We start from the raw sequence: 16,238 nt of genomic DNA, 5'->3' as shown, positions 1-16,238 counted from the left end.
TGGAACAATTCTACAAAAGTTTGGTTTTTGTCAAGTGGGTGTTCAATGAATTTATATTATGGTGTTTGTGGGATGGTCAAATAATTAAAAAAAAAATCGATGAAAACAGTGAAATTGAATGGAAGTTGATGGGATATTTATTATTTAATTTCTCTTTCTCAAAAAAAAAAAAAGAAAAAAAAGTACAGAAAGGAAAATTATGATTGGACAGACACAAGTTTAGGAGTTTTGAGTTTGAAGACCATAGCATGTGAGTACGTCACTCTCAGCAATTCCATGAAACGTCATGTCTGTCCCTAAATAATTTTAAGATCCATTTTCCCTCTCATAATTTTCTTTAATTTCTCATTTTTCATAATAATAATCTATTTCAATTCAAACATATAGATGGTTGTTTCTGGTAAATTGGATAGATAATGTAAATCAACGATAACATTATTTTTCACATAGGAGAATACTTGATTACATTCTAGACAACACCTAACTAAAATTTGACTCATGTCAATTTTTTTAAAAAAACATGATTAAAAATTTGTTTTTTTATGTATAAAAAGAGAGAATTTGCTTTTTCACATGAAAGTTTTTTTCTTACTTCATTGAAAAATTAAGGCTGAAAAAAAAGTACAAAATGTTTTGTAATGTTTTGTACTATTAGGCATTTTCAATATAAAATTTTAAGAGATGACCCATTTGATCATAATGTTGATATTGCTTGTGCTTGTGTTGTGGTGTGTTTTTAAATTGTCTCCCAGTCCAATAAGGTTCAATTATATCTGATTTGGTCTTTAACTAATTTAACAGTTTTTTTTTTAATTATTGATTAGAAGTATGAACATTTATATTCAAAGTACAAAGGAAAAACTATGGCTGATCAACCAATCCCTATCCTCTAATTTCTATCATTATGTTATCCTCTCTCATATAAATATCCAATTTAAGTAATTAATTAAATTAGACATATATGAATAAGAAAAGGACTTAATTTAGATATATATGATCAAATATTATTCAAAAATAAAATTGCAAGGTACAGAATTATGGAGTACAATATAAAAATATTCCTTTTGCAAAAAAATGAAAGGAGTACAATATGAAAATATCTAATATAGTTATTGTGCCATAAAAAAAATCTTAAAATAAATCCACCAGTCATTTTCTAATAAATTCAACGCGTACTTTGTCATTTCGCAGTCTATATATAAAATGGAGAGAATTTTTTGTATCTTGCATAAATTTGAATAATGAGGAAATTTTAATTATATAGTAGATACAAATAAAATTTGAAAATATTAGCTACTATTGATCTTTTTTTTTTTTTTTTTTGGTACACATGTTGAAATATGTGAAGTTAAGGGGGGCGGCCTTGTTAATTTGACAAGTGTGATGGATCAAACTCAAAATTTATCATTTTTTTCCCCTTCCAAATGTCTCTTTCACTAGTGAAAGTGTTCCAACAAAAAGGCAGAGGGTAAAGGCAGAAAAGCCAATAAAAATCAACCCTCTAAGCTTTTGATTGAAAACTACTTCACATGCATGCAGCTGCATGGGTGATCTAACATAGGTGTCACATTATATATATATATGTGTTAAATTGTAAATTTGGTCCCTATAATTTAGACACAATTAGAATTTAGTCCTTATAATTTAATAAACCACTCATATATAACCCACACTGTAAGGACCATTTAAGAGACTTTTATAAAACCATAAGAACTATTTACAATGTTTTATCACACCATACATGCTAAATTCTATCTTTTTAAACTATAGATTAAACTTTAGTTTTCTCCAAATTATAGGGACTAAATTTACAATTTATAACCTGTATATTTTTCTTCCAATAGAAACCTTGTTGATGACTCCTTTTTTGGGACAATTCAAAAAAATGGTAAATTCAATTGTCACGTAAAGTGAAACAAAACTCATATATGATAGTAACAATGGAATCAAGCCAAATTGTCTTGAGATTTTGAACCTATTGTATTATCTAAATTATACAAAATGTCTCCTAACATATCCATATAGTTATATAAGCAATGGGAATGTACACGTGTATATATATATGCTAGGTAAGACTTTGGGTTTTTTTTGGGGGTAAATGTTTATAATTATAGGTAAATTTGGATCAAAGAGTAAAATCAACATTGAGTATGGAGACGTTAAATCAAGAAACCAACAATATACTTACCAAAAGCAACACATAGGAGCCGAATGGGTTCAACGAAATGAGCCATGTCAATACATCCCATGAGGCATGTAGGCCACTCGTTTGCCCCAATCTAGCACGTGGAAGGACAACTGATGCAGTAGGAAATATATTTAGACCAAATCCATGGTCAAGGAAGGAAAATCCATCGTTAAAGAGAGAACTCTCTCAACGAATACAAGTTTTATATTTTCAAATGGATGATAAAAACTTTTATTACAAATCCTAAATGACTATTAATAGTCTTACATGAAAATAAGATAATGAATTAAAATGGTGATTCGGAGGGTTTTAGATCAACTTTTCTTTTGAATACATCATAACAGCTTTCGAGAGAAGTAAGTTACTAGTCTACTCTCTAATTTAGATATCGGAACGTGTATGTTGCAAGCATTATACCTATATGCAAAACTTCCTCTTTTGCAAGTTATGATCTTTCATAAATTACAAATTTACTTTTTTCTAGATTTTGGTTTCAATTTTACTTTCACCTATGTTAAATAGACAGCCACAAAATAAAAGATGAGCAAAACTATGTTAACATATTTTGTATTACCATTTTACTCCTAACATTTCAAAAGTTTCAATTACAATGAAATGAGGTTGATTAAGGATAAAATTGAAACAATCCGAACATCAGCTAGTCATAAAGCAAGGAAGAGAGTATTTTGTATATAAATTATGGGTAGGTGAAAAATTTATTGTACAGCAATATATTTTGATTCTAACAAGCAATGTTGAATCGAAATCACCTGAGAGAGCTGGCGATGATTTGAATTGAAGATCATATTATATATATATATATATATATATATTAAATTGCTTTTCTTCGCAGGTTCCTATAACTGTTGAACAACAAAGAAAATAAGCATTTGGAGTTTGTTGGAATTTCTTTTCTGAATAATATATATGGTACCATATGCTTTTTAACCTAAAATATTTTGTAATCGAGTTAGGGGACAATGGGAAGGACCTGTCAACCTTTTATTTATTGTACTTTAATTTCCAAAATAATCACTGTTTTTTTTTTCAATTTTTTTATAAATGGAAAATGAAGAAGATCTCAACAGAAATTTGATTGATTGTTTTGATCACGTAAATCATCCCCTAAACTAATTTAGTTACTCTAATAATGAATTACATTTGGTAATGTTTAGTCTGGCTTTATATATTTCTTATAAGATTTCAATCATCATAAACAATTTTTTCCCTTTCTTTTTAACTGTTTTTCAAAAGGTTGGTGGAATTGTACCATTTTTTTTTTAGTTTATGGATGGCCAGGCAAGACCCAAGACACATACGTCTCAAAAGAAAAAAAAAGTCAGATTCTCGCGTTATGTGACAAATCAGTTAAGCTAGAAGATTTATGCTAATTAGAAAATAATCGAGTTAAGCTCGACGACCTTAGCGTTCTACAACCACGATGTTACATATAAACTATAGCATCTATAAGAAAAATGCTCTATAAATAATCGCATTCGACAACTGAATTGTAGTTGGCTCGACATTAGACCAGTGTGAGTACTCTCACGCAGGTCAACTTGGAGGACGAGATCAAACCAAAGAATCAGGCCAACAGAGAGCCCAAAAAGGATTTATCATGGCACGCGTGTAGGTTTTTCATGACAACAATGTAACAAAAAACAACAAATGAAAAGAACAAAAAAAATAGAAAGAAGAAAGAAAAATTGCATTGACGACCAAGTACTTCAATTGAGTTTTGCGTTCATCGACGTAGAAACATTACTAAGTATTCACAGGTGCATAAGAAACTAACACACAAAACTTAAAATTCCCCCTTAATAATCCCACTAAGCCATTAGGTCACTTCCTTCTAAATAAAAACCACTACCCTAAATAAAAGCTAATATCATTAATCTAAAAAAACAATTAATTTAGATCTCGTTTTGTAACAATTTGGTTTTTGGTTTTTGGTTTTTGTTTCTGAAAATTAAGCTTATATAGACAATATTTTTGCCTCCAATTTCTTTATTTGTTATCTACTTTGTACCAATGCTTTAAAAAACCAAACCAAAATTTTAAAACTAAAAAACTAGCTTTTAAAAATTTGCTTTTGTTTTTGGAATTTGGCTAAGAATTCAATGTGTGGAAAATGACATTCAAATAAATATTTCGATCTGTTGACTTGAGATTTACATAGGAAATTTATACAAATGATGATAATCAAATTTCCTAATCTATAGCATAAATATATGCATAATTCATAATTCAAGGCACAAATATGCAACAATTGTACTCAAGAAAGATGCAAGTTGTTGTAAAAATTGAAAAGAAAATAAGCTTTTAAAAACCAAAAACAAAAAACGAAATGATTACCAAAGGTCTTCAAAAAGTTGTTTTTGTTTTTAGAATTTAGATAAGAATTCAACTCTGGTAATTAAAGAAGGTGCTAACCATTGTAAGAAAATATGAAAAAATAGGTTTAAATTACAAAAATAAAAAATAAAAAATAAAAGAGTTATCAAATGAGATTTTAACTATTTGCAAATTAAGTTTGCACTCATTTTTATGCTAAGTTGATATATTTACTTTTATTAATAATATAAGAAAAAGGGAGGGTCCTACAATTATGAATATATTTCTCATTCTTACAACAAAATATAAAAACAATTGAGAAAAAAACGCAATAGAAAAAAGAATAGAAAAAGAAAAAAAGAAAATGAGAATATAATAGTGGAGCCTCGCCATTCTAACTCCATTATTTATTTCTTTCCTATCTCCCCCCCTCCCCCCCTATTTTACTTGCTTAAAAAAGAAAATATTCCTTTTGCTTAGAAATGAAAAATGAAAAAATATTAGTTAAAAGGAAAAAAGAAAAAGAAAGATAATGGTTGATAAAACTAAATGAAAAAGTAGAGAATGAATGATATGTTTGGAATACATATTCAAATATTTAATTTAAAAAATAAGTTATTTTGAGAAAAATTAGAGTGTTTGACAAACACTCAAAATAGTTTTTCAGATATATTTTAATCTATTTTTATAAAAAATATTTAAATAATAATAAGTTCTTTTTATAATTTTTTTTTTTCAATCCAAACGGACCCAAAATCCAGACCGTTGGTAGAGATTTGGATGGAGGGCGTGTGAAGAGACACATATAAGTATAAATACATAAACCTAAAGTACAGACAAGGCGTTGTACAAATCCTAATGCTAGGTTGTACAACCGAACCGATCCATCTCTTTAACCTCAACCTCCTCCCAACCGGCCCGGCCCACCGGCCCACCGGCCCATTTAATTCTTTTTCAGATTATTGTCCCACACCACACATGTCCCAACACTAATTATTAATTTAATTTCAACTCCAACCCAAAAAAAAACAAAAAAACCATTAATTATTAATTCCCACCTCCCTCCTTTCTTTCTGTCCAATACAAACTTTCTAAAAAATCCAGCTATTCCATTAGTTTAGTTGCTTCTGGGTATCTTCTCAAATTTCTATTATATATATATATATATATATATATATATGTTTCCCTTTTATTTTATTTTTAACTAATTTTCAAGTTAAAATACCAATTTAAACCTCTTATTTTGATTTAGTTCTTTGTGAAAAATAATGGTTTCAACTCTTATGATTCAAGCTTATAATTTGATTTACGATTCAATTCTTAGGAGCATTTAGAGCGTTAAAGTTGATTATCATACAGTCTACGAGATATAATAGTTTTATATTTGGAGTGTAGAATATTTTAGTTTGAGTAAAAAAATAATAAACACGATGGCAAAGAGGGAGAGATGTTAGGTAGAAAATAGTAATATTATAACAAAGTGAGATTTCAAATAGTATTAGTGTAGTTAATTGCGATTATAAATAATTGTAATTATATTTGGAATCTTGAATATTAAGTGGATTATAATAGCTCATTCCACGCCAACTTCAAGTTCGGTCCAAATAGTCCCTTAATTTTAGCTCTTATGATTTAGTTCTTTGTGAATTTAGTTTTAATTTTTCAATATGAACATAACTTAATAGATAAGACATCATTAACCATTTCATATATTAATGATTCAATCTTTCACCCGATAACTATTGAACTGAATGAAAAATAGAAATAAAAATGATTTTGGCCAAACTACGAAAATCTTCTTTGTGGTTATAAGTTATTTATCGGGTAGGATATGAAAACATTTTCTCTTACGTGATAATAAGAGTGCACTTTTTATGTAGTTGAGTAGAATTTGAGTAGTTTTGTGGACCATGATTTAAAGATGATTTGAGAAGTTTAATTGAGCTTACCAATCAAACTAAAACAAACCATTAAACTATATAGACTTAATAGTTGAAAGAAGACTAGCTAGTGAATAATTAATGGGTATTTTAACTCAAATTAATTAAAAGTAGATTATATGTGTAGTTGTTTAATCTTAAAAATAAGTTATTTTTCTCATTATTCTTAGTCTTATTTTAACAAAAGAAAGAATAATTATTTCTTTTATGGGACTGTTTTCAAATATACGAAAATGAACCAAAATATTTATACATATAACAAAATTTCACAATCTACTATATGTGTCTATTAAATTTATCGCGGTCTATCGTAGATAGACGATATTTTTAGCCGTTTTTTTATTTAAGATAATTTTCTCTTCTTATAGTGGATACGTCGGCCATTTCAAGAAAACAAAAATAAAAATATCGGTAAATATTAATAATAACGATATTATGTTGGATTGTTTTGGATGTGGATCTATTGAAAGTAAATTCTATATTGAATTATTAAAGGAGGCAGACATGTTTTAGTTTGTGGGGGCAGGGGCAGGAGATCAGGGCAGGGGCTTGGGCTCAATTGTCTGATTCACTTCCACGTGTGACGAAACTAGAGAAAAAACCGAGTGTCCACATCATCGGCAGTTGGGTGCAGCCTCGTGACCTCGACCAATCAAATTTAGATGTCAAATTCAGCTACTTGTAGCTCGACACGTGTCATCATTATTCTTAATTTGGACTGGTCAACAAAATACCCCCGGACATGGCTTTTCTCTTATCTAATTATTGCTTTTTCTTTTCCCTCTTTAATTTAATAACGACTATTTTTCCAATTCATTCGAATATTTTAATACTACATAACTGCCTCTTTCTTTAATTAAGTTTTTTCTGCCAATAATTCTAATTTTTGACAAAATTCTGTTACGTCTAGTGAATCTATTATCTGTATTAAATAATTCAAGGCAATACATGTTTTTTTTTTCTTTTGTTAATATTGTAAAATGTTTGCATATGCCATTCATTATTTAAATCAACATTAAAATTTCATATATTTATCAATATATTTGTAGATACATTGATAATTGATATCTTCGATATCTTTTATAATGCTTGTAAGTTGTAAAACATAAACAAGTCATCTATTTAGTCTAATATGAATAGAAAATATTAGTAATAATATCCATAATTTAGATTGTGACTAAAAACATGCAACTTAATTATTCATCTAAGTAATTTTTTTTACTAGTAGGAATATATGTCATGTCGATATTTTATCCTTAATATCAATATCTATTTAATCCTTAATTTAAATGATTCACCACCATTTGTTTTTCCCCTTAAATTAGAACATAATTTAGTATTTTAAAAAGGTCAACTATTTTTACCCTTTTTTAAGTTCAGATTAGGAGGTGTGTGTAGGAACTTACGTTTTATAGCATAGATTTCATATATTAACTAATTGAACTATAATCAAGATCCCGTAGTATGTTGATAATTTAAAGATGATATATGATATAGTACATATGTTCCTGCAGTTTTTTTTTTTTTTTTTTTTTTTTAATTTCTTCTTTCCACCCTTTAAAATTGGAATACTGAATGTACAAAGTTAGCATGTAAATAATTTTTTCCTATCGCTAAGAGATTTTCTTTTACTCTAAAACATGCCGATCATCTTATAAAAAATTTGTACAATAAGGCGGCTTGACAAATCCCTACTAAAACTATATATATGCATTATTTTTAATTGACATATATGCATAATTCACCATTAAAAAAATGAAATGGGTATAAATTATTGTAAATATTTTTTATATATGGACAGATACATTAAACTTTCAAGAAAAAACCAAAGTCGGCAATTACTAAATCTTGATCCATCGTGTTCGATATATCTAGGAATAATTTTGAAATAATTAAAATCATTTCTGTCAAATAAATATAAATATTAGAAGTGTTTATGTCTTATATTGAAAAAGTTGAATGAAGTCATGCACTCCAAATAATCTATACTTTTGATTTCAAATCATCTAAGTTAGAAATACTTTAAGCTTAGGTTATCCTAACTCTAATTAAATTAACTTTTGAAAGTGAAATTAAATGGTGTGAGTAATATAAAAGTTTTGAGAGAGTGCTTTTGTAATTGAGGTTGAAAGAGAGAGTTGTATGATTCTATTAATTTTTCATATAGTAGAATTTTTCTGGTCTATAGTTTTTTCTTCCCTCTGGAACATTTCCATGTTAATTCGTGTGTTTCAGTTTTATTGCTTTTTTTTTTAAAAAAAAAAAATCTATGCTATTTTTTTTCGCTTATTATTCTTGTGATATTAGTGAGAAGTTTTCTTCTCTAACATTATAAAATATATATATATATATATATAAAACAAAACGAAATATTGAATTGATTTTAACTTAGCAAAATGTTCACTACTTTAAAGTTACTTTCAAAATATACTCTTAAAAATATGATTATAATGCATGATATTATTCAAAAGAGGAAAAGAAGATGGAAAAGTGAAACAGTAGAGGGAAAGGACAATGATGTCTAAGAAGACATGGTGAGTGGGACAATAGGTTAGAGACATTGGACAAGGCAAAGTGACAAGGTCATGTGCAAAAGAGCAACTGAAATATTTACAATTTTAATTATTTTAATATAATATTTTATTAATGTTTTGTAACCTATGAGATGAGCTGAATAAGATTGATAGTACTCAACTAGTGTTTTTGTTCCCATCCTTTCTTCCAAATCCAACAGTGGAATATGTCCCAACAAAATTATGTCTTTCCATTGTGTGTATTTATTTTGCTACTTTTATTCTCAATTCCCATGGCCCTTCGCTATTAATAAGGATGTAATTAATACTTTTTATATCATAATTCTATATATGCAATATTAGCTCACTTAAGATCCTCTCTTGATTTTGTTTAAGTCCGCTATTAGGTAGAGATTTGAACTTTTAGGCTTTAAAAAGAAGAATATATCAAACACTAATTAAGTTGAAGACTTTTTTAAAGTTAGGATTTAGAACTTAAAATTGAATGTCACACCACATCCATCAATATCAATAGTATTAGGCATGAAATTGAAAATAAAATAATGTAAATTTATTGTTTTTTTTATATGGTTTGTAGGTTAAATATATTGACATATAATTCTAAAAAAATAAAAATAAAACATTAAAAAAATTTACACTTTTAATCCTTAAAGTTTAAATTAGATTGCATCTGAGTCTCTAAATTTTTAAACTAACAATTTTACCTTTGAACGTTTTGAGTTAAGTAGTATTTTGGTCCCTCATTTAATTTTTCATTAATTTATCAAAGGGTAGTTAGATATAAACTTTTTTTTTATTATTGAAAAGACATTTTTATTGTTTTTAAAATAAGAAAATATATTTTATATCTACTTTTATACTATCATCAATGAGAGTTGATCTAAATGGTAAAAGGAAGACGATGGAAAGAGGAGAGAAAGAAAGAAAAAGGAAGAGAGAGAGATAAGAGAAAAAATTAAAATTTAATTAAGATTTTTTAATAAAAGTAAGTCAGTGTTACGCCAACTTTCTATTAGTAATTAAAAAAAAAAAAATGTGGATGTATCCATGATTGCTACCAAAAGCAAATTGAAGGAGTAAAATTGTCGGTCTTAAAACTCGGCTCGATATGCAACTTAAACTATTTCCTAGAAAATAGAAACATACACATATATACATACATACAAATGAAATAGTAAAATATTTACACCAAGGGGTCGTTGTTTCACAAGCAACCAAGAATCCCACGGAGTGAGATATCTAGATTACTACGTGATCTGTTTTGTGGTAAAGTAATATGTCTTGATATCTCAAGATTTTTGGATATTCTACGATACCCTTATAGAGGACCTCTAGAGAGTTTTGGATGCTCTCCTAAAAAAATGTGTTTTTCAAATTTTCATATTGAGGGCATCTCCTTTTCCATGTTTATCCTTTTTTCCTTTAAATATATCACTCTATATATATTCACTCTTTTGTTACATCATAGTTGCTTTTATTTTTTCAGAAAGATATTTAAATTTAAACTAATGTTTATTTTTATAAAACGTCTTCAACTAATATATATTATTTTTTAAGAAAAATAACATATTAAAATTAATATAAAAAATATTAATTTCAAAAGTAATTCAAGTTAATTAAAAAATATATTATATAAGTTCAAACTATATTAAATTAATTATAAATTAATGAATAACCATAAGAACATTCTCGAAACATTATATAAATTTAAGATATTTACGAATAAAAATTCTATAAAACAAATATAGTTATTCGATTATTTTTAAATATCTATAAAAATATTTCTACAAAATAAACCTAATTAACTAAATATTCATACGAAACAAATATTCTAATTATCTAGATTCTCACCAAACAAAGACAGATAACTACTTTTAATTACAAGTACTACCTAAATTGAAGCAGACCGCTTTTAAAGTTTAAGGTAAAATGCTCCCCTCTTTTTTGGTTCTCGATTTAAAAGAATCTATTTTAAATTATAAATTTAGTTATCAAAATTTTATATTTGTATCTATTTAATTCTTAAACTTTTAAAATTACAAATATAAATTATATAATTACCAAAATTTAAGATCTCATTAGATATAAAATTTATATTTATATTTAATAGAAAAATTAATTTTTTAAAGATTCAAATTCGTTAAAGACCTATTATGGATAAAAATTTAAAGTTTATGAACTACTATTAGACACAAAATTGAAAGCTTAGATGCCTAATAGATACTTTTAAAAGTTCTGAGACCAAATAGATACGAATATCAAAGTTCGTAAATTAAATTTGTAATTTAACTAAAACCATATATATATATTGGATTACATTTTAATTCTTTTTTCCAAAATGATAAAAGAACTTTAATTATTTATTGGAGAAAAAAGTATGGGGCAACTTAGCTAAACTTGCTTGATTGATTATATTTATTTAAGTCACTACAACCAATTGAGATTCAGAATCTGTGTGTTGATTTTAAGGTTGTAATTGGTTTATTTATCGTAACTACGAAGACAGGGGATGCTATAAGGGGTTCTGTTTCTTTCACTTTTTTTCCCCTTTTTTATTTTGAAATACTTTGATGATTACTTTATATGAAATAAAACTAAAAACATATATTTTCTTTTATTTTAATTGATTTATCGGAAGCCCAAGTATCATAAACTTTTTTGTTTTCATGGCAGAGGACTCTTAATAATACTCCTACACTAAAAAGGATGAACAATTCAGATCAAAATGCGATGGAGGCCTTGTTTATAATGTTTTATGAGAAAATATTCAAAAAACGAAATGAAGATGGAGTTTGTCTAAACAAAAAACTAAAATTAAACCAGAAAAAATGAAGAAAAACAATAGAAAAACTAAAAGTCAGACGGAAGAAGATGTGCCAAGTGAGCATAGTCCAACCGATTTAGTATTTATATTATCAACTTCGAAGTTAGAGATTCAATTCTCTCATAAGTATTATTAAAAAAGAGAAATAGGAGAAAGAAAAAAACAAAGAAGATGTGAATGTGAGAACAAAAGGTGAGAAAAAGATTGAAGAGCATAATAAGAATTTTTCATGCGACAAATTATAATTGGATAATTTGGTAGAATACATGCAAATATGATGCATCTAAATATTTTTCGAAAATGAAAGACAAAATAATAGAGACAAATATTATTATTATTATTAATTAATCATAATTCGGAGGGAGGTAAAAGGAAAAAAAAAAAAAAAAAAAAAAACCTTGGTCCCTAGGTTTTGATTCTAGTTTCTATTTGGTTCCTAGATTTTAAAATATTATACATTTAGCCTTAAGTTTTAAATTTTGTTTCAATTTAATCCCTAAGTTTCAAAATGTTACAATTTTATACTTGAGATTTACATTTTGTTTCAATTTGGTCCGTGGATTTCAAGATTTTACATTTTTAACCTTAGTTTTTCATTAAATACTTACTTTTAATCATTGGCATTAATTTTGATTAATTAATTAAAAATAATTAGAAGTGAAATTTTAAATTAAATTTAAAAAGTGATAAAAATGGTGAAACTTATTTAATTATAATTATTTTAATGATTTTTAATTTATTAACATAAATTAACTCCAAAAGACGGAAAGTGAATATTTAGAAAAATATTGAGGTTAAAAGTGTAAATCTCAAGATAGGGACCAAATTGAAGCAAACTTAAAATGTAAAGAGTAAAATTGTAGTGTTTTGAAACCTACGGACTAGATTAAAATCAAACTCAAAACTTAAAAGACTAAATGTATAACATTTTGAAATCTAGGGACTAAATAGCAACTAGATCCAAAATCTAGAGACCAAAAGGGTATTCCCCCTTCCCAAAAAAACCAAAAAGTGTAAACTAAACAAAGAGGATCGTGTGAGTTATGTTTGGGAAAAAAATATATTCTTGTTGTCCCTATATTTTGATTTAGTTTCTATTTGACCTCTAAGTTTCAAAATGTCACATTTTTAGTTCTTAAGTTTTAAATTTAATTTCAATTAGACCCTTCGTTCCTAAATATTACAATTTTATTATTGAGATTTGTGTTTTGTTTCAATTTGGTTCACATAGGTTTTAAGATTTACACTTTAACTTTGATTTTTATATAAATATTCACTTTCAATTCTTAATTAAAAATATTTAGGAAATTTAATGCATAAAATTGATTTAATAAAAAAAAATTGAGGTTAAAAGTTTAAATCTTGAAACATAAGGACTAAATTGAGACAAAACTAAAATAAAATCAAAATCAAAACCAAAACAAGAAAAATTTAAAACATAAAAATCAAACAACAACCCGATAGAGCATGCTTTTAGGGTTGCTTTTGGGAAAGATAAAAGTGATTATAGAAAAATCTTACGTGTTTTTGCGTTTCGTAAAGCAAATATTTGAATTAAATATGTTAAAAATACTTTTAAAAATACGTCAATTTCATGTATATTTTAAAAGCAATATTCTATTAGTTTTAGATTATCCTAAATTAGGTAGACTTTTTAATGAATATTTAGTTTTCAATTTTGTACTTTAAAAGGAAAATTTATTTTATTTTATCTATCTATTTCTCACCTTATCAAATTTAGCTTCTAATTTTCATGTATTGAATACATCAATTCTTTTTTCTTAAAAAAGTATACCATATTAATTTTTTTAAAACAAATTATTTCTCTTAATATTTAAAAGTTAATTTATAACAAGCAAAATACATCATTCTACATAATTATTAAAATTTTAAATTAGAAAAAAAAAAGTTACTTATAAGTATATTTTAGTTATTATACCTGAAATAATATGTTTTGTATTTATTTACCAAACACTATAACCTCTTTTTTCAAGTTGAAGTTAAAATTTACCAAACACTAATTTACTTCATTTAACCGTAGATTTTTCTACAAGCACAGTTGCGATCAATTATTTCAAAAATACAATAATCCCAAACTAAGCTAGAAGAACCTCACAAGAATATTTTTCCTTAAAATTGTGAATGTGATTCAAGGTTGAAAATTTTAAAGTCTTAGTTTTATGAAAATATTGATATTGATGGAAATTTTGAAAACTTTATGAAAATTAATAAAAAAAAAATGGAAATTATTATAATTAATTTATGATACTTTGGCTATAGCTAAATTAGATTATAACTGACCATATTTAATCATCATTTCTATGAAGACAACATTTAGATGTATTATTTGTAAAATATATGTAAGTGTAAATGTTAATGCTGGAGCAGAAATTTAAAAAAAAAAAAATAGAAAAACAATTACAATCAAATATTGGTAATTAATTATAAAAATAAAGTACATGAAATATTTTCATACAAAATAATTGTAAATTGCTCATTATAAAATGAGGAGGATATAAAAATTAAAAATCATAACATTAAATTTATTCAACATAACATAATAAAGATATAAAAATCATACATTAAATATAAAGGGATACAAAGAGTATGTCATTAAACATAACACGACATAATAGAAAAGAAAAGAAAAAAAAATCTCTATAAGTAGATAGTATTTGAGAGAAAATTAGAAAAATATTAGTGAATTTCCATCAATTCAAGTTTAAAGTAAAGTGATGTGAAAAATCAATAAAAAAAAATAAATACTTATTATTTTTCTCAATTTTGATTTCTTGAGAATGAAACTTGGGAGGGTAAAGAATAAAAAACTTTTATAGTCAAATGTTAAAAAGAAAAATAATCTAAAAAATTCAAAAGATTGGAGGAAAATTGAAATTCCACTTATCAAAATTTCTGAAAATTTCCACTAATATTTGATTCCTTAATTTTTTAAGGAGAGAAGAATATGAAAAAGAGACTTTAGTCCTATGTTTTTATTTTCATTTTTTTAATATATGTCATCAAAATAAAGAAAAATAAAAATTAATGAAATGTATCTCAGACATCATCTATTTTTGTACATTTCATTCTTCTAGTCATAATTTTTCATATGAAAAATTCTTTTTACTTCTTTTTTAAAATATTTTAATTCATATTTTTTTACGTATATAATAAGAGTGAGATGGAGTGCTTTCCATCAAATTATTTAATTATAATTTATCACATTATTTTTTTAAAATGGTGCACATTAATATTATCGAATAAAATTATAGTAGTGCAACCTTATCAGAACTACATAATATGAAATATGAAATGAAGACACTAAACACCGCTTGGTTAGTCAGGCTTATCCCTCAACATTAATTTATTAATTTTCCATCTCTTTTAACGAAGAAATGAAGCTTTATCCTCCCACAAAATTCTTTGGTTTTTTCTCCATGAAATTCTGTCATACTTCCCATTCTTTTTACTTCTTACTTCTTACCCAAATCGTCAGACTCCAGTTTAGTAGTAATTGGTAAATATCCAAGGTGATTTAAAGATATTTCATACTATTTAATGAATAAATTAAGGGACCATTTATTTTTTGAGAATATTTATAACTAGAATCAATAAATGTACTAAGTTATAGAGATTCAAAATTACAGATGTTTGACATCTTTAGATAACCTTATTTATTATATAGGCATATTTTTGAAGATATTTGAAAATATTTAGATAATTATATTTGTTTTGTAGCATTTTTAATCAGAAATGTCTTAAATTTATCTAATGTTTTAAAAATGCCCTTATGACTATATATATGAATTTATAGTTAATTTAATATAGTTCGAACTTATATAACATATTTTTTTTATTTAATTTAAACTCTTTTTTAAATTAATATAATTTTTATTAAAATAATATATATTAATTTAAGATTTTTTATAAAACAAATATTAATTTGATTCTGAATATCTTCCTAACAAGAAATAAAACTACAATATAACAAAAGAGAAGTGAAATAATCGTTAAATAAAAATAAACAGGGGTGCCCTAAACACAGGAATTAAAAAAATATCAACCCTCAATATACCCATTTTAGGATTTTCGAGAATCTCTAGATGTTTGGACATCTTATATTATCACCAAATAAATATGATAATCGAGATGCACATTCCATGAGAATCTTAAATTGTCGCTAAACAAACATTTCAAAAAGTTAAATTGCTATTTTGGTCTCTATAGTTTTATTTTTAATAAATCTTAAATCTAATCTCTCAAAATTATTGTTTGCCAAAATTAAATAAATAATAATAGTAATAGTTTTCATGTCAAGAATATGTGAAACCCATTTTTAAAATTTTGTAGTAACAATGTTAATAGATAATAAAAAAAATTAAAAATCAACAATAAACTAAGATTAAAGACTAAATTAA

Source organism: Benincasa hispida, chromosome 10, assembly GCF_027475165.1.
Source record: "Benincasa hispida cultivar pf3 chromosome 10, pf3_genome.v1.1, whole genome shotgun sequence".
Taxonomy (NCBI): Eukaryota; Viridiplantae; Streptophyta; class Magnoliopsida; order Cucurbitales; family Cucurbitaceae; genus Benincasa; species Benincasa hispida.
The sequence above is the reverse complement of the archived record's forward strand: the minus strand, read 5'-3'. Positions refer to the sequence as shown.